The sequence below is a fragment of the Schistocerca americana genome, chromosome 5 (assembly GCF_021461395.2).
Source record: "Schistocerca americana isolate TAMUIC-IGC-003095 chromosome 5, iqSchAmer2.1, whole genome shotgun sequence".
Taxonomy (NCBI): Eukaryota; Metazoa; Arthropoda; class Insecta; order Orthoptera; family Acrididae; genus Schistocerca; species Schistocerca americana.
The window spans coordinates 595,778,076-595,799,680 of NC_060123.1; positions in this window are offsets into that span (position 1 = coordinate 595,778,076).

Consider the following 21,605-nt stretch of genomic DNA (forward strand, 5'->3'; position numbering starts at 1 on the left):
GCCTCGTTGCCCGTTGCGGGTTACGAAAAAGCCTTTCCATTGGAGGCCGAGCAGGTGTGTATGGTGTGGACAGCGTTTTATATGCCTGGCGCACAGTAAGTAGCCGTCGCCTTATGTGGAATGGTGGTCGACCAGCCTCTGCACTGAGGCTTTGTTTGGGGCTTGTTCTGAACGTTCCAGTGGCCAACCGAATCGCTTCATCGCCCAACATCTTTAAGTAAGATGGTCTCGCAGACCCATACACGTTACACCCATAATCTAATCGAGATAGCAAAAATGTCCTTTAAAACCAGAGTGGACAAGTCCTGTCTGACCCCCCCCCCCCCCCCCCCCATGTACAGTGGCTAAGACTTTTTAAAATACTTATCTCCTTAAGGGACCGTGTGTCAACAATACTACTCAACAATACTACTCAGTGGTTCAGTTGATCAGCACATCGCCCGAGATAGTCTCCACTGACTGGCCGTGGCTGGAATTAAACTTTGACAGTGAACAGGTATTACACCGAACTTTTTCGGGGCGCTGCACTTCAGGGAACCAGGAGACTGACTGGCAAGTGTTGGGCCGTGGTATTTTCTGGCTGTTCAGTGGTAGGCCCACTTGACTTGTTTGCTGCGGCGGCACCTCGAGTGGGAGAAAACTGTAGGTGGAGTATGTATCCTGAGTACGTGTGACCTGTTCTCCATGTTGATACTCGGGCTGAGCGGGAAACCCGAATCACTGTCGGATACTGAAAGGGGAGCAACCAACTGCAGAAACTGCGACGAAGGTACGCTACGTTCAAAGATTTGCAGGGAGTGACAAAACTTGAAGGGAGGCCATCTTTCAACAATCGTGATATCTTAATGCTCATACACTGTCCCTTGTGGTCTCCGGGTTAACCTTCATTAGATAGTTCATTTCTGGCGTTTAAATGTACGGAGCAGTCAGTACATTTGATCACTGACATTTGGTGTAAGAATTATAGGTTGCAAAGACCTCAGTTCTCATAATGTGCAGAACGCACGTAAAGCCTCATCTTCGCTGAATGCTTCCAAATGTCTGACATTTATTTACATATGAAAAAGGCGATAAAGGCAGTTGACGAAAGCTAGAAGTTTCTACCGAATCTGACGTTACAGAAGAACCGAAACCATTTAATGTTTCAACGCAAGGCACACGCAGCTTCAGTTTCTAGTTCTCCTGATAATTTCTAAAAAGAGTAACAAGTTTTATATAGAGCTGTGTGTTTCTTTGCTAACTGGAAGAGAGATAATTACCTGCAAACAACATGAATGGAAGAGAAATGTGTAGTGAAGGGGTTTGCTTACAAAACACAGCGACGGAGGCAGGTGCGTAAATACTCCAGTAACGTGGTGCACTTTAATTAGACAGCGGCGTTTGACTAAAGAGCAAATTACGTTCCACGCGAACTTAACGTCGCTCACGGAATTTAAGACTAAATGACACAGCGGCGCTTCTGAAATGCACAAACATTGAGCTATGCTTTCACAGAATATTGCTAGGAAATTGTGCAAATTTTTTCACTCGCTCTCTGACAAATAGATACATTCATTTAGTTGCATTCTCATGGTAGTGTCTTACACGTTCAGTGGATCATACTCATGTTAAGCGCCGGCCGCTGTAGCCGAGCGGTTCTAGGCGCTTCAATCCGGAACCGCGCTGCTGCTATGGTCGCAGGTTCGAATCCTGCCTCGGGCATGGATGTGTGTGATGTCCTTAGGTTAGTCAGGTTTAAGTAGGTCTAAGTCTAAGGGCCTGATGACCTCAGATGTTAAGTCTCTTGAACCATCATGTAAAGTGTTATCTTGTCAATTGCCTTAAGTTGAACTACAGTTTACTAGAAATATTTAAGTTCGTCTGTGGAGCTAATAAATAATACGTATGTGTATCACCATAAGCGTTTGGTTTTTTTGATGCAAAGTATCTACGAAGAAACATATTTTCAATTTTGAGTTGCTTTATACGGGGATCTGCTAAACGTAATATCTCTGAATCTTTTATTCTGTTCTCAGTATCGGCTGAGATATTACATGTCATGCATGTTACTGGGTCCACTTTCCCGCTTCGCTCGCGCAAGTTGTAACCCTCTGTCGCTAGAGGGCTCCACGATAGCGATGGAAATGTTACCGACGATGGTGCCACTAAGGTGGAGTTAGTAAAAACAGTTTTCCGTAATTCCTTCACGAAAGAAGACGAAGTAAATATTCCAGAATTCGAAACCAGAACAGGTGTTAGCATGAGTGGCACAAAAGTAGGTATCTTAGGTGTTGCGAAACAACTCAAATCACTTGAGAAAGGCAAGTCTTCCGGTCCAGATGGTATACCAATCAGGTTCCTCTCAGAGTATGCAGACATAATAGCGCCTTTCTTAGCAATAATATATAACCGCTCACTTGTCGAAAGGTCTGTTCCTAAAGACAGGAAAGTAGCAAAGGTCACACCAATATTCAAGAAGGGAAATAGGAGTAACCCACTGAATTACAGACGCATATCACTGACCTCAATTTGCAGTAGGATTTTGGAGCATATACTGTACTCGAACATTATGAATCACCTTGAAGAAAATGATTTATTGATACATAACCGACACGGATTCAGACTTGTGCAACACACTGGCTGTTTATTCCCGTGAAGTAATGAGTGCTGTCGACAAGGGATCTCAGATTCTTTCCATATTCCTAGATTTCCAGAAGGCTTTTGATACCGTTCCTCACAAGCGACTATTAATCAAATTGCGTACATTTGGTGTATGGTCTCAGTTGTGTGACTTGATTCGTCATTTCCTCTCAGAGAGGTCACAGTTCGTAGTGCTAGACGGTAAATTATCGAGTAGAAAATAAGTGATATCTGGCGTTCAGCTAGGTATGTTATAGACACTCTGCTGTTCCTGATTTATATAGATGATTCTGATGATAATCTGAGCAGCCCCCTTAGATTGTTAGCAAATGACGCTGTAATTTACCGCCTAGTAAAATCATCAGACGATCAATTCCAATTACAAAGTGATCTAGAGATAATTTCTGTATGGTGCGAAAAGAGGCAAATGGCACTAAACACAGAAAAGTGCGACGGCATCCACATGGGTACTAAAAGAAATCCGATAAATTTTGGGTATACGATAAATCGCATACAATCTAAGGGTTGTTAATTCTACTAAACACCTAGGAAAAAGTGCAAAGAAGGGCCGCTCCTTTCGTATTACCGCGCAATAGGGGTGAGAGTGTCACTGATATACGCGAGTTGGGGGGGGGGGGGGGGGGGGGCGGGGCAGTCACTGAAACAAAGGCGGTTTTCTTTGCGGCGATGCGGCGAGATCTATTTACGAAATTTCAATCACCAACTTTCTCTTCCAAATGCGTAAATATTTTGTTGACACCCACCTACATAGGGAGAAATGATCATCATAGTAAAATAAGAGAAATCAGAGCTCGAACGGAAACATTTAGGTGTTCCTTTTTCCACGCGCCCTGCGTATTTTAAATGCTTTAAGAGTTTTCATATAAAATATTCGGAGGAAACTTTTCAGCACGTCATAAAATCACTTAGTTAGAAAAGACAATCAGATGTGCTATACTTTGTGCCCGATATTCGCTTACATCAGGAACTATCGTCTGCTTACTCATTTATGAGGTATTTGTTCGTTTGGTATTGATTTGCTTATCTGAACACACGTTAATTTTAAGTCCGCAGCCTGCGGTCTTGCGGTAGCGTTCTCGCTCCCCCCCGCACGGGGTCCCGGGTTCGTTTCCCTGCAGGATTAGGGATTTTCCCTGCCTCGAGATGACTGGGTGTTGTGGGGTCATCTTTATCATCAATCATCCCCATTACGGCCGGAGGAAGGCAGTGGCAAACCACCTCCGCTAGGAACTTGTCTAGTCGGCGGTGCGGGTCTCTATGCTCCTCCGAGTTATTATTATTATCATGAAAGTGTAAAATTAGTAACAACTGCAGTATCACAACTATACTTACCAACATATTTATAAAACAAATAGAAATTATCAATAATAATAATAAAAGTAATAATAATAATAATAATAACAAGATGCATAACTTGTCTGCAAAAAGAAAGACTTGTTTTTGTGGAATTTTGTTGTTTCGTACGTAATTACTTGCAGCTTCGCATTTTTGTGCAAGTGGGAGTTTTCACGCATTGCTATTTTTTCAGACAAATGAACAAGATCTCTAACACACGTATTTGTCAGCGAAATAACTTCCGGGCTGAAAATCAGACATTATTATGTTGCACCCACACAACAACTTAATCTTATTATATACTTCTTTGTCATATGCTCGATTGTAGGCACGCTTATTTCATTTCCTCACTTTCTCAGTCAACAGATATGGTTTGGGAGGCTCTAATTTCTTTGTGGCTAACTTTTCCCGGTAATATTCTTCTCTGTTAGAGCTTCAAACAGATTCAACAGAGTTCATGTTGACAGTGCACACGAAAGCCGACTCCTACACCGTAAACAAGCAACTCGAAATACAAATTGCCGCTTGCGGAAAAGATTAAATTCAAGTAGTCTACCAGTATGCTCACTTCACTAAAATACAAATGAAGCGTTGAGAACCATAAGGGCGAAAACCACAGCGCCCTCAATCCCACGTTTAAGTGAATACGAGATAAACCAATAAGACAGCTTTGCATGAATGTTCATACACGGGCTGTTGAAAAAGTTTCTCCGCAGTGCCGTATCATTGTCAGTCGCGCGTGTCGTATGCCGCACTGAATAAACCGAAATGAAACTCATTGCAGTATCATTGTGTGCTAATTGCTTCGTTGAAAAATATGGGACCCACAATTCGACGTGTAGAAATTGCAATCCAAACTCCTATTTTCACAGAATGAAGTGCTTCCTCATGCATACAAAATGGATTTGCAGTACTTCACATACGAGAATTTTGCGAGTTCATATATTCTGATAAATGAAACCACGCCTCATCAGTGAAAAAGATTAAGAACATCCCTTCCATTTTTCAGTTCTTGCACGATTGTCACTTTGTATGGGAAAAGTTCTAATTTTTTCCTTAGAGTTGTGTGGGCCGTTCCGACACTAACATCGATTTCCTGGGCGAGTTTTCTTACTGACTTGTTCGGACTCATGGACATTTTATCGGAAATATCGAGTAGTTTATCCCCAGACAAAACGCTAGAACGACCACTTCTCCGTGTATCTGTCACTGAACCCATACTTCGAAATTTGTTAATCGAATCTCGCACAGTATCGCGATGTGGGAGTGTTGTCTCCGGGAAAACTGAATTAAATGTCTGACTAACTGAAACTGTGTATTTACCGCCAGCTTTGAACACTTTGAACACATATTCTTCAATGGTTAGCTTTTTAACACTAACAAAAACGAAACAAACGAACAAAGGAACTAAACTTAAACGTTCACGTTAACACTTAATAAACGAAACAGTGGAATGTTGGGAGAGTCCACTTGAAGGGAAGTAACCCAGGCAGGCTATCATACAGCACTGCGGAGAGGCTTTTTGAACACCCCGTATTAGGTAATGTGGGCCTTCAGCACAGCTAAACCTGACCCACCATAAAACCAACAGATGTTAGAAGCATGAAGAAATGCTACAATCTCACAATCTACGATGGTGTCCTTTATGATTCTCAGCGCCTCAAATGGGTTAGTATACGATAAGATCCAGAACTTGCTATATTATACATCTCATCAAGAATCCCACAAAGTCCACAGCTCGTGGTCGTGCGGTAGCGTTCTCGCTTCCCACGCCCGGGTTCCCGGGTTCGATTCCCGGCGGGGTCAGAGAATTTCTGTGCCTCGTGATGACTGGGCGTTGTGTGATGTCCTTAGGTTAGTTAGGTTTAAGTAGTTCTAAGTTCTAGGGGACTGATGACCATAGATGTTAAGTCCCATTGTGCTCAGAGCCAATCCCACAGAACTGGTTTTTCTATCAGTATAACTGTAACATATACTGACGTCCGATCTAATTTTACTATATAGTGAGTGAAAGGGCATATCAGACGAGCGTGCTACAATCCCATACATCGTCGAAAAAAATTTAGACATACAGGCCAAAAAAAAAAAAAAAAAAAAAAAAAAATTACCGGCTGCACATTGTAAATATATTTCCATTTTTAGAGCTACATATTTAAGTATTGATTTATTATTAGAAATTCAGTACATCAACAAGCTAGCAGCATGCTTAACCCACTTTGTCACTTTGCTAACAATGGTAACTGCAGGTAAGTGGCACAATAAACTGTGTCCGATAGGTCCGTCTTTCGGTTTCGTCACAATTCAGATTTGTCTGGAACACTTCATGTCGACTTTCCTGCTTTTTCATTTCTGCAAACGCTGTCGACATAGCAGTTGTATTGTCAAAATTGCGTGGTGAAGTTAAACGTTGCAGTTTGCGTTGGTAGCGCCGAGCGCCGATTACGTCAGCATTTCGCCTCATACGTCTCTTATCACTGCAAAGACGATTCTTGTCACTTAGATTTTTGTTCATCAGTTTCAGCAACTGTTGTTGAAGAATGCCGATTTGAAGAAATAGCAATTCGTGTGCTGTTCCTCGACGTCGAATATATATGGCCGCTGAGACAATTACGCCACGCCATTTCCGCATGCGCAGAAGCTCCTTAAAACATGCACCATGAAGGCGGGCCTGCGACTCTAATGCCGAGTTTCACCGAGTCTGGGGCAACAGCAATGTAATATAGCCCGGTATTCTTAGCACTGTGTATTTCAGATTACCACATCTACATCGCGTTTAACAACATTCAAATGGAGATTACCAATAAAGCCGCAAGATGTAAAAAGTTAGGGTGTTCACGTACTCTTGTGCTCTTACAAAATAGCCGCCACTGCTACTAATGTCTAGTTGCTTACTCCTGGATAAACAAGTGACTGTGTTTCTTTGTGTGTATAGTGTCGACTTAACCACTATCTTTTGATTTCACTTTATCTATAAATTTTCTCTTCATATGCTCACATTATGTAATTTTAGATTTTTTATGGTGTTATTGATGTTGAATTCGTCTACTTGCTCTATGTATCCTTTTGTTTTCATGAGCACTACAGTGTTACCTTTATCAGCTTTTGTTATAACAATATTTTCTGTTTCCAATTTCTTCTTCGCATTTTTAAGTTTTGAATCATCACAATCATTCTGAGTTTTGTTTTTTAATCTGTGCTGCTGTGTTTTAAATTTCTGCTATTATTAATTCTCCAGTTAACCATTTATTTACATTAGTATGGTCGTTTCTTTCTTCTGCGGTGAGAATATGTTTTCTGAAGTGAGACGTAGTATTATTAGTGTTTATCTGCATAAAAAAAATGGTTCAAATGGCTCTGAGTACTATGGGACTTAATTTCTGACGTCATCAGTCCCCTAGTACTTAGAACTACATAAACCTAACCAACCTAAGGACATCACACATATCCATGCCCGAGGGAGGATTCGAACCTGCGACCGTAGCAGTCGCACTGTTCCAGACTGTAGCGCCTAGAACCGCTCGGCCACCCCGGCCGGCTTCTCTGCATACTCTTGGCTATGACTGTCTTTTTGTGTATTTGCATGTATAGTGACGCCAGATTAATCGCTAGTTTTGGTTTACACTTTATATCAAAAGTTCTCTTCACCTGTATTATTACGAGCCAAGGTTTTTGGTCGTCCCAACAGCATGCCTACTTGCTTTACACAATGAAGTCTTGCTGTAGTCATAATTTGGGCTGCATACAACGAAATTAAAACTTTGCCTTTCAAATCTTGAAATCCCTTCTTACAAAATTTGGAAAACAAGCACTGTGTTTTCTTCGTGGACGCTTTTCCTGCAGTTACACATTCCTTTCTTAAAATGCAAATCTGCTTTGTCAGATGGGCAAGAACGTCACTGTTCACCCATTATTCTGCCATCTGCAATTTTTAAACGGCCTTGGCACTCACCCCATTCGGAGTTCATGCACAAGCAGTTCGTATAAGCATCACGTTTTCCCTATACCTGATAGCGGTAACTAACCTCCAGAAGGCTTACCTTCCCTTTCGTCGTAATTATTTTCATTACCGGCCCTATATAGAATTCAAGTAGCTTAGCTCTATGGAAGTATAAAGGAACGCAGGATGTCGGCGAGGGCACTGCCACACTGACGGTGGCAACACTTCCGCTGCTGGTGGACAACTGGTGTAAATCAGCAGGTGGCTCTGGTCGGAAAACCAACGGTGCGAAAATGCTTGGTCGCAAGTCCCACAGTAACTGCGACACCTACAAAAGGGTCGAAAAAACAAGCTAAAGCTAGTCAGCGGTGAACTCAGTCTCGTATATATTCAACGGTGTACATTAAGTTTATTTTTAAAACTCCGAAACCAGTTTCAGGATTGAACTGTAATTACACTCACTTTCAGATCAAACAGAACACCGTGAACGACTCGAGTTAGGACGCTGATATACACAGGACATTTAAAATAGTATGTTCTGCAGAAATGAGTAGAATTGGATCCATGACGGCCTTCAGCTGCAAGGTCAACATCGATATCGCGGTGCAACACCACCTACCAGTAAAATTTGCCTCCGACTCCCGTTGTCGCTATAAACCGATGGTAATGCATCAGTGTAACTTGAACCGAGCTGCCAACTGCCTCGCAGATGTATACTCGAAGTCTCACTTCAAATCAGTGAGTTTGAAAGAGGGCGCATTGTTAGCATGAAAGACTGTGATGCATCCATCCAAGAAATTGCTGGTCGTATGGGACAAAGTGTTTGGGCAGTGCAGCTGGTGTGTGCAGAATGGTTCATAGAAGACTGTGGAACACAACGAGATGGGTCAGGTCGCATCAGAACAGACCACACCCCTGAGATGATTGACTCCTCATCCAAATGGCGTTGCAGGACAGATCTGCGTCCTCCTCGGCTCTACCGACGCTGCAAAGCGTAACACATCGTACACTATCAGGGATGACAGTCCATCGCCGTTTATTAAGGCATGGGTTACATGCTTGTCGTCCACTTCTCGGCGTAACTTTGAAGAATGTGGAGAAATATGGTAGGTGGCAATGGCATCAGGTAGTGTATTCGGTCGTATCCAGCTTCTGTTTGTTTGAAAATGGTGGCACATTTTGGTTCATTGTAGACAGGGGTAGCGGCATCACAGTGAGCGCATTCACACAAGACAATCAGCGCCAACTCAAGGCCTTGTGGTGTGGGGTACTATTGGGTACAGCCACAAATCACAGCTGCTGTGTCCAGGGCACTGTGATCTACGTCAATGACATCCTGTGAACCATTGCCATACCCTCTCTTCGCAACATCCCAGATGCTATTTTTCAGCAAGACAATGCACGATCACATGTTGCTGAACGATCTCGTGTCTTCTTAGTATCACAGGATGTTCCGCTTTTGCAGTGGCCCGTCAGATCACCAGACTTGTCGCCAATTGGAAAACTGTGGGATATGGTGAAGCGACAGGTGCAGCTCTGTGCCCAATTGACAACCACCAGAGATGAACTTTAGAACCAGTTGAATGTAGCGTAGATACCAAAGGACACTATTCACACCTTTTACACGTCAATGCCATCATGCATGGAACAAGTTATTAGGACCCATGGTAGAACGTGTGCCGATTAGGCAACAGGACACATGCTGAACTGAGGTGACTAAGCTGCTAATCATTTCTACAGAACGTACTAATGTACGTTTCCTGAGACTATGATCGTCCTATCTCTAGTCGTTGAATATGTTCTGTTTGTTCTCAACATGAGTGTACAAATGGAGGGTAGGCATTCTAGGAGACGAATTAAACCAGCAGCTCATTAATCATATGTCCTACGAATAAAAGCTGCTACAAAATGCCAGCAGATTTTGAACAGCTCGAAAGCGCGTTCGTGTTGGTAAAGTTTTTTGTAATGAAATGATGATACCTAAAATTCGTCGTGAAAGGTTCACTTTAATTGAAGACATTACTGTTTCAAAAACAAGTTTCCTACAAGAATTAGGCAAAAAGTATGTCACGTTTTAATTCTTTTGCGTATATGTGTCTTTTTATGCTTTTTATTGTGAGTGATAATTTGTTGCAGCAGATGACCAATGTGTCTTGAATATTTATTCGCACTTGCATGTTTGATGCTTAATTTGTAAATTTATAATGACAGCTCATCCCTGAGAGACAGAAAGAGAGAGAGAGTCTGCACTCTTATATGTGCATAACATCGAATGTTACACGGCATATTTGTTTTGTAAGTAAAAAACGCCTTCTCTTGCAGCATTGTGTTTTTTGTTCACAGACGCGTTTCGCCTTATTTCATTTTAAGTCACATCATTGGAATCTATAATAATACAGTTATTGTATACTTTTGTATTGATATGTATCACGCTTTTTGTGTAAGTAAGTGACTACCTATGGTTCTTCCTGCTTTTAGTTGGCATCGGTGTTTCCCCTCATCTGGTCAAATGGAGGTCGCACTACCGTTCCACTGACAAAACATAAGCATGTTTTGGTGTTGCGAACATTTTTCTTCCCACTTTTCATTTCGTTTGCCCTTGTTCTTGTGATGTAGTATCAATCTCAGTCTTCTGTCAATTACGAAGACATAACACTGATGTAGTCATAACTACTCAGAGTTCGCTGTGTATCTCAACCTGTTTGGTTTGTTTACGTACACATACTCGTACATGTTGCCAACCAAGCGAATTATATGCTGAAACTAACGCCTATTCGTTCTATTACGTTTATATCTCTCTGTTGTCTGTGTGTGTGTGATCGACAGAGAGAGAGAGAGAAACAGAGAATATACATTCATGGATTTTTTTCCCTTTTGATTTGAGTTTTGGTTTAAATGTTTCATGGACTAGTGAGTGAGTGGACAGGGGTTGGGAGCATTATTGTCATAACAATAGTGCTCTGTTGTAGCGTTCCTCTATTATTTTATTTATTAGATTAAACAATGAGTTGTTTGGTATGTGTACTTGGTCATTCAACAGGGTTTTCTTTTCTGGTTCTCTGTATGTGGTAATTTTCTAACAGGGTTATGAATGGCCTTCATTGTTGCTTCTAACTATTTTCATATCTTTCTCTCTAGTGATTGGTTTGAGATTATGTTCGCTCAATTGTTCTGAAAATGTAGAGTGGTTTGTCCATACTTCTAGGCTCTCATGTGTTCTTTGTATCTCACATCAAACGTTCTGCCTTTTGTCCTACATATCTGCCATCACAAGTGGTACACTCTAATTCAAATATACCTGTTTTCTGGAATATATCTGGGTTTTTTGTCAGTTTTGGGGTGTACTTTTTGATAGAATTATTTGTTGTGTATGCTGTGTATATTCCCTGTCTTTCGAAAATGTTGGTGATTTTTTGTGTTAGTGTTTCTATGTCATTATGTGCCATCTTGTGTTTTCTCTTATGTTTTCCTAATTATTTTGTGTAGTTTTTTATGGTACTGAATGATTTTTGTTGTGTTTGGTCCTGTTGTGATGTTGTCAATGGTTTTTCCCTTTGTGATTATATTTTACTTTTGATTTTGTTGTTCAGCTTTGTGACTATATCACTATTATACTCATTGTTTCGGGCTATCTGCATTATTATCGCTAGTTGTTTTTGGTAGTTTTCTTTGTTGAGTGAAAATGTATTGAGTCTATGGAGCATATGTAGAAGTATGCTTGCTGTTGTGAGTGTGGGTGGTTCAAGTACTGGCAGGTAACAATGTCAGTTGATGTAGGTTCATGGTGAATTTCAGACATGTGCTTATTGTTTTTCTTTTGACTGTTATATCCAGAAAGTGTAGTGAATTTTATATTGCTATGCACCTTGTTGAAGTCAGTATGTAATTCTTCACTTTTTGTTTGTGGTTCATCCATTAAGTAGAGGATGTCATTCTTATACCTGAACCAGTATAGTATGTTGTATTCTTTTGCTGCTGCTTGTTTGATTACAGGATCAGTTATACTGGTTCCTTATCTCTAGATAAGGACAAAAAAAAATGGTTCAAGTGGCTCTGAGCACTATGGGACTTATGAGCAGCAGCTCGACCATGAAATCCAAGTTTCCTCACCTCCCGCCTAACTGTCATAGTACTTGCAGTGGATCCTGATGTAGTTTTGAATTCCTGTGTGATGGTCTGCGTAGATGTCTGCCTATTATACATTACGACCATCTTCAACTTTCGCCAGATGGACGTTGATGTCAAGCCCTGAATCAAAATTGCGCAACGGATAACTGGGGAGAGGAGCTTGAGAGCGCTACCTAGAGAGCGTGTCCTTTCTGTACGATACTAGGCAAGGGGCTGGAGGTCTCACACGCTGATGTGTGTGTCCCTGCATTCTATAGCTTTTATTTTAAATAAATTCCTTTAACTTGACTTCTTTGTGATTTTTAAGGTAAGTTAGAGATTGATGACAGTTGATTTCCTATTTATTCTAAACATTATCACTCGACTTTACAGCGATTGCAGCAATTTTTTCAGTTTACAGATATTACAGTTTTACAACTTACAGCTCGGGTATATTATATAGTAATCTGCACGCACATTTCTACGGGTAAGACGGAATTGCGTTGGCCAAATGTATACCACCAAAGTCTCCCAATATTTTACATAGGACATTCACTATGTGAGGAGGATAACGGGCAAACTGGGGACCAGATACTTTAACACAGGGGGTCAAATTTCCGGAATTAAACGAGCACATTCATTACGTTACACAATCCGAAGCTGGAAATAAAAGAATTAGTACAAATATTCAAATACCTCTCTTCCATGCTTGAACATTGAGACAGACGCACTGAGGTCACCTCTGCTCACTTACCCGGCTTCTGTAACACTTCCAAGAATATGGCGGGCACGTGGAAGTCTTGTTGGGCCCCGGTGGAGGGGGTGGTCGAACCACTTGGCCGTGACCAACCTCTCCACCTCAAATCTTGTGACACTGGAAAGTCTTTGACTTTTACCTGCCTGTGCTGTCTTTCTGATCCCCTAACCAGGAGTAAGGTTGGCACTACTATACTTTATAACTACTTCCCAACAAAGATTTGGCCACGCTTTACGGAAAGGTGTGAGGAATTTTAGGAAAGTTCATGTGCAGATTCACATCCACGTACAAGAAATGCATAATACACGACACATATGAATACGTGTTATGAAGCCTGACACATTTCTTTCCACCCGTCCACATGGGTTCTGTTGCTCCCGCGGCCGGCCGAGTCGTGTAATAAAATTGGCTGCGGAGCCTCCTCTGTTTCTATTTCCCGGTGCGAGCGAGCAGCGAAACCTGTTGCTTATGGAGCGGAATCTACTGTACCGTTTGAACAGTGGGCCTAGGGAGTGTGGAAATCTCGCTTTCAGACGTATGACACATGTGACACCATATCACCTGACCATATTCAAAGTCCGTGATTTCCGGGAAGCACTCCATTCTGCTCTCTCACCATGTCTACTCACTACTGACATCGTTTATATGGATTACCTGGCAGTAGGTGGCAGTTCAATGCACCTAATGTGAAAAACGTATGATTTTGGAGTTTTCCGGGATACTTTTGATCACATAGTGTAGGTGTGCTCAACGTAATTATCTCCATTATGCATCAGGAACGTATAAATTCTTGCCTACTTCTGCCACGAAGACAGTCACTCCAGTTTGGGATAAATAGTTATTCCGTGCGTTCTCATATCTGATGTCACTAGACTCTCGAATATTCTTAACACTATCAGAACAGCCACTAAGAAAGTAATGCGGCCCACACTGGTTTGCTTTCGACAGAAAGACAGCCATCCATCCTACGTACAGTACACGGTAGAGGTGTCAGCATCGCTGTTTGGTGGCTCATGTAATGGGTTCCCATGTTAAATAATTATAACTACAATCAAACAGGACATAGACTCTGATTTATGGAACATAGCACTACCACACAGGTTACAGCATTTAATACTCCGGAAAAAGCTAGTTTGGACCTTACATAAATCTGTATTTGTGTTTCTAAAACTATATAGGACAAACACTGGAATGCGTTTTTGCCAGGCAATACGACCACTAAGAGCAACTGCTTTTTACTGACGATGATTATTCACTATAACAGCAGAATACTATCAGATATTGGTCGTTATTTCTACACTATTGATCAGGCAATCCTCTAAAATTGATTGGACACACACTATACTGTTTGCGCCGTGAGATGGATACGCGAGAGTCGTGAGTTGGGGGTGTAGCGTCCAGCAGCAACGAACAATATGCACAGTGCTACTCAGCACATCAAAATCGCATACTTAGCTGTGTCCTCGGAGCTCAAGCGCAGCGACGGGGTAATTTGTAAACTAACTGAACCCTCGCAAGTGAATAGCTACAGATGTCTCAGGCAGACAGGCAGATACAACTATGTGACCGAGCCTGATTATTCAATTGTGTGATGGACACGACCTACCGTACAGAATCGTAGCGAGGAGTAGGCACGCAGTCGGAACTGACAACATCTCAGGATCGCCACCCTTGATTCCCTTTCCCTCCCCCCCCCCCCACCCTCTCTCTCTCTCTTTGCTGATCGCTCATTCTCCTCCATGGTACATGCATCAAAAGCAGTAAATCTCCCTCAACTGATACCAACGGATAGAACAATCGAAAAAAGTTCACTGTAGGCTAAATGGGATTAAACATTACACATACATGAAACAATAACACAACAGCTTGCTTACAAATACAGAATTAGTAGGATTACAGCAACTTCGTCTTCTCTCTCTAGAATGTTCTATCGTTCCGCTAGTGTCGCATGTGCGCTGTGGATCCCTCCTTACGGGTACTATCGACCAATTACCCCAACTGTACAGTAATTATGTTTTTTCTATGTATGAGGGTTGAACTTTAATAGAGGCAACTACTTATTTATAGCTCATAAAAAATAGATACGAGTTTTAAAGTTTTACTGACGTTCAGAGTAGTCACCATCATTGTGTATAACCCGTTGCCAGCAATGTGGAACCCGTCGGATATTCTTAGCAGTGCCAGTTGTGTAGACAGTTCGAGCGGCGCGATCTATTGCCCGACGAATTCGTAACAGTTCTGAAGCGAATGCTGTGAAGTGTTTCCTTTAGTTTAGAAATCTAGTCGAACCCACGAGGGCGTAAGTGAGGGGAGTACAGTAGGTTGTATAGCAGATAGCAGCTCCATCAATCAAACAAATCAAGAGCAAGTTGCACTGTATGTGCTTGAGTGCAAAATGATGGTCAGGTCCTGCAGAAAGTGTCGGCTGCTCATAGTTTCTGTTTTCTGCGAGAGGCCGTGGATCAGAACATGTTACTATCAGTTTAGAACATGACACTGACCTCGAAGTCGTGGCGGAAAAATAAAATCTTTGGCAGTGTACAAAGCATGTTAGAGGAGAAAAAAGCAACGTTTCAAACAATGAGACAGGGTTACAGGGTCTTGCGACTTACAGCGTAATCCGTGGGGTACGGTCATCCTCCTACAGTACAGGTGATGAAACATTAAACTGGCCTGTGCAGTTGATTAATACCTCCATATTTAATAGGATCGTCACGTACGCTCAAAACCTGCATGCATGCGGTATTTGTTTTCGATATGTGGGAGGAAGGGGCGCGGTTAAAATCTTATCGAGTTGTCTATCGAATGAAGTTAGTGGAGCTTTTATACTTCATAATTTTTCTCTGTTGGATGGTACAGAATAACGAAGATGTCATATTGGGGAGATAGATGGGAATGGACACGGATCTGTAGTACTTGTATGCACACTCCTGGAAATGGAAAAAAGAACACATTGACACCGGTGTGTCAGACCCACCATACTTGCTCCGGACACTGCGAGAGGGCTGTACAAGCAATGATCACACGCACGGCACAGCGGACACACCAGGAACCGCGGTGTTGGCCGTCGAATGGCGCTAGCTGCGCAGCATTTGTGCACCGCCGCCGTCAGTGTCAGCCAGTTTGCCGTGGCATACGGAGCTCCATCGCAGTCTTTAACACTGGTAGCATGCCGCGACAGCGTGGACGTGAACCGTATGTGCAGTTGACGGACTTTGAGCGAGGGCGTATAGTGGGCATGCGGGAGGCCGGGTGGACGTACCGCCGAATTGCTCAACACGTGGGGCGTGAGGTCTCCACAGTACATCGATGTTGTCGCCAGTGGTCGGCGGAAGGTGCACGTGCCCGTCGACCTGGGACCGGACCGCAGCGACGCACGGATGCACGCCAAGACCGTAGGATCCTACGCAGTGCCGTAAGGGACCGCACCGCCACTTCCCAGCAAATTAGGGACACTGTTGCTCCTGGGGTATCGGCGAGGACCATTCGCAACCGTCTCCATGAAGCTGGGCTACGGTCCCGCACACCGTTAGGCGGTCTTCCGCTCACGCCCCAACATCGTGCAGCCCGCCTCCAGTGGTGTCGCGACAGGCGTGAATGGAGGGACGAATGGAGACGTGTCGTCTTCAGCGATGAGAGTCGCTTCTGTCTTGGCGCCAATGATGGTCGCATGCGTGTTTGGCGCCGTGCAGGTGAGCGCCACAATCAGGACTGCATACGACCGAGGCACACAGGGCCAACACCCGGCATCATGGTGTGGGGAGCGATCTCCTACACTGGCCGTACACCACTGGTGATCGTCGAGGGGACACTGAATAGTGCACGGTACATCCAAACCGTCATCGAACCCATCGTTCTACCATTCCTAGACCGGCAAGGGAACTTGCTGTTCCAACAGGACAATGCACGTCCGCATGTATCCCGTGCCACCCAACGTGCTCTAGAAGGTGTAAGTCAACTACCCTGGCCAGCAAGATCTCCGGATCTGTCCCCCATTGAGCATGTTTGGGACTGGATGAAGCGTCGTCTCACGCGGTCTGCACGTCCAGCACGAACGCTGGTCCAACTGAGGCGCCAGGTGGAAATGGCATGGCAAGCCGTCCCACAGGACTACATCCAGCATCTCTACGATCGTCTCCATGGGAGAATAGCAGCCTGCATTGCTGCGTAAGGTGGATATACACTGTACTAGTGCCGACATTGTGCATGCTCTGTTGCCTGTGTCTATGTGCCTGTGGTTCTGTCAGTGTGATCATGTGATGTATCTGACCCCAGGAATGTGTCAATAAAGTTTCCCCTTCCTGGGACAATGAATTCACGGTGTTCTTATTTCAATTTCCAGGAGTGTAGTTTGCGGACGCACGACAGTGCATTAGCAAAAATCCTTGTCCTTCAACCCGTTTCCATTTCCATGTAAAGCTCAAAACACAGTCCTGTCACAGTAACGCAGCTTAGCCTGTTTCTACACGGGATGCAGAAGGTGGTAGATATAATTACGTCCGACTTCTGCTCAGTTCCGACTTACATTGGAACGATCACATGCGCAAAGCTGCAGGGATGGTAGCGCAGGGTCTGAGGGTGCTGTTGCAGGATGCATAGGGACTACCTAAAACGAGGCTGGAATTTTACTGTACAGATAGATTCGAGAAAGGTAACTCATTTTGAGATATGAGAGTGCCAAAAATATGGTTCACTAAGGACTGTAATCACTGAAGGGCTTCTCCATAGGGTCCAACGCATGTATATGCTTCAATGGGGAGATAGCGGATAGCATGGCATTAGAGATCTGAAAAGTTAGTGTAGATTTCTTATGACCTCTATCAGCTCTCCATCTACTGTTTGTGACCCTTCTAAATCAACCATCACCTATAGCTCTGTGGATATATCACTGGATATATCACCTCTGTCATGGCATCGAGACAGAATTCATTACAGATACTGGATAAACATCTAGTGGCGGTGGCGTGAGGGAGTTAGAAATACTGGTTTCATACCACGTTCCTTAGGTGAATCACTTTGTAAATTGGGTAATTTTATTACGAGGTTGCACCATCGGCGACTTGTAACCTCACTGCTGGTCTGACACAATATACTCCAGGGATCACCGTCTATCTTCTGTGTCACGGTATTTGTCTGGACAAAAGAACCACCTCATGCACAGGTTATGTCGTACCTCGATTTATACAGACAGTATAGCTTCTAACATGGATAGTTGTATGCACCTGTAGAAGCAAACTGCTTGTTATGGTAATATGGCCGTGTTTTTTAACATCTGACGGTTTGTAAGACGATTACGCCTCGCTTTCTAACACACAGTGGTACCACTCGCAAGAAAAACTCATGAGACATGCCCACCAATGGTTGATTTTCGGCCAGTATTATTTCGTATCGTCGGCAATCGGCCATTGACGACGTATTATACTTAGTAGTAGGGGATGTATGACAGGTTCACCATGAGCATCACGATTATGAAGTGTGTGTTTGTGTTCTGACATGTGCAAAGGAGATGACTATGTCCAGTCATAAGGAAGGTATGGATTTGACGTCAAATACTGTGATAGCAAAGGGAAGGGTATGTAAAGTCATAAGAATGGTAAGATATTTCAATTTCCAGAGCCACAGCCGTCAACAGGGTGTATTTCCGATACTTCGCTCATTGTTGAATGTCACTCAACTGAATCCACAATGGCAACATTGAATTGTAAGTGTAGCGATCAAATATATATGTAACCGATTTCATAGGATGATTCTGTCTATGAGTGGCCTATGGCAGGACTTATTCACGTTTGCCGCTAATGGCAGGTGCCGTCCAAGTGGAGAGTGCTTTTGCAATGCAGGAATGTAGTTCAGTTAACCGTGTAGTCTTCTAGACAGTCGAATAGCGAACTAATATTTAGTATACGTTGGACAGCTTTCGTGATCAAGTGGAAATTTGAGAAGGTTCAATATGGATGTGTGTTGGCACTAGGCATTATTCCCTCCCATGTAAATTGGTCTGTTGGCTGCTTCTTCGCATTTCACGTCATTATTGAGTTGAGAGAAGATCCATTGTGGTGTGTGCAACTAGCACTCGAGTGCTGGTTCTCTAGATGTGAGAAACACCTAATTTGACTATGTAAATTATAGGGGTGATTTGTAATCTATTACGGCACTGACATTAGTGTTCATGGGTGAAAATATCAGTTTTCTCTATTAACAGACATGATACGTTTCTCAGCTGAATGTGAAAGACTATATAGATATTACTAATAAAGCTAAGTGAAACTGGACTGTGGAAAGAGAACACTTATCATCATTGTGAATGATTTTTCCCTCCTTTTGTTGATATCTGCTTCATTATAGGAGTAGAGTTGATGTTAAATAATCCCTCGCAGAATGGCTGATGAGTTCTCCACGATACTGTGGCTCTTGTCCAGTCCCTGCTGGAGTGTCCTACATGACGTTAAAGAAATGTTTTATTTTTCTCAGAGCTAGAGGCGTTGGAGCCTGCGATTGTACATGGTGTAGAACACATGTTAAACTGCAGTCTTTTAGGACGACGCTTTCCCCAGTACATGTGATGCATTATTACCTGTTCAGTACGTGTGCTAGTTTTTTTCGCGAGAATTTCGAAGTATAGTTATAACTATGACGCATTTTTTTCCATCAGCTGTGATAGCGTGTATTGGCTTCGGTTATCCAGGCAGTACGGTGATTTTTAGTAGGCGTGGGTAGTGAACTCTGATGTGAAACAGCGAACGGTGCTATATGCTTGCAGGTAATACACTTTTCTTAAACTCCCCTCTGTCCAACACGGGCATCTAGTCGGTAGAACATACCTATGTTCACTTTTACTGAAGATCTCGTAACACGTTTCCTACACACTGTGCATTCGGTTCAAGTTATCTTCCTCAAGTTCACTGCCGTCTCTGACAGAGTGACAATGTTATCGGCAAGCCTTAAAGTTTTTATTTCTTGTCCCCATCTTTTATTCAGATTCCAAATTATCTTTGGTTTGCTTTATTTCTTCCTCCATAAGTATGTTGAAAAACACGTGCAAGGATAGATTAGAAACATGTGTTACCCTTCTTTCAGCCCATGCGTGTATTTTGTATTCTTTTAATTTTACAAGTAAAGTCTGATTTCTATCCAAGCTGTACACAAAGCTTCGCACCATGTATTTAATGTAATCTCAGAATATTTTGAAATCAATATTATCAAAATGTTATTCCATTATTTTGCTGTAATATTAAAATTAAGAGTAAATAGGTTCTCAATGAAATGTCTCCTCTTGTTTTATTCGATGTTATAATTTTCACATCGATACTTCAATTTTCATTGACGAAAGGCGAACGAAGCGACTGTATAGAGGTACAAAAAATACGAAACTTTTAGTATTTTCTGGAGGCTGAACACAGAATACTTACATTACTATTACAGCTATTCGTCCATGGAAGTAATGAAAATAGTTACAAAAAATTAAGAAACGTTATTTATTTCTTGACCTAGTAAAGACTCAAAGAAAGCCATTACTTTACGTTTTGGAATTACAAATTCCTTTACACCAATGAAATGTATCCGTATGACAACCACTTCTCCCTCAGGAGAAGCGTCTTCGTCCTCCACCATCTCCTTCACATTGGCTAACCAATCTTCTTCTGGCATATGTTCGTCAATCCACCATAGATCTGTATCTGAATAATCCATCTCGTCAGGGAACACCTCGAAGAGATGCAGCTCTTCTGCCATGTCAGCCTCGATGTCCAGTACATATTCCTCCAAATCAGCTTCCAGCAAGTCCATTTCCGATCGCCATCTAAAAAGAAAAAACCAAAACAAAATTAAATTGTTTTGGAAGACATTATGTGGATAACTATTCCAAAATATATTACACTTAAACAGTGTCATTCTTGTGAGAAGAGATTTGTACGTATAATAAACCTACTTATCAAAAGCATTATCAGCACCAAGCTGACTTATTTCTAAAATACATTATCTGATGACCTCACACTAAGCGTTTGCAGGCTACAAGTAAACGGTGCGACACACAGGAATACTACCACATATCGGATGTGCGAATTTGTCATGTACTACTTACTGTGCCACGAGCGACATTGAACATATGTTAAAACGATGCTTCAGTACAATTTAACGGACTACGTCGGTCTCTCATGCTGGTAGTTAACTACTACTAAAGTGATTAGCTGCATGTGTATCGTGACATTTCCGGTATATCTCGTGGACTACATGTTGCTACCCTATACGATCGTGCTCGCCACATTGATCATTACATGACGTCTGCTAAGGGGACTGAAAGCGGTCGTGTTTTAATTTGCTATCATCACCTAGAAGACAGATATTGCCGCGTGTCGCACCACAATGTCAGAGTCAGTTACTGACTGCTTCTACGTCAGTGACGTCACCAGTGAGACCATCAGCCCCACCCACTGTCTACCTCTGTGCTGTGTCCACCCTGAGCACTGTGGTTCGCTATCTTATCTGTAACTCCCCTCTTTGCAAGCACTGACGCGCTATTGTCAACAAATATACGTAACATATATAACTAAAAGAACTTATCTTCTATAAATCAGAAAGACTTGGTACTTACATTTCAGTAGAGAGTATGAGCTGCCATAAAAGCCTGAAATAGAAAAGAGAAGAACATGCATTTTAATTACGATTGACGAGTGGTAACTAGTTAGGTTTACTAACAATAAGCAATACTAAGAGCTCAAAGGAGCGAAAGGTTTTTCGAAACATGTATTTCGGTGTGAAACTTTGTAAGAACTTCGAGACGCGAGAGCAATTGTTGCCTGTATGCCTCGCCAGCCACACGACAGCTCGCCTGCG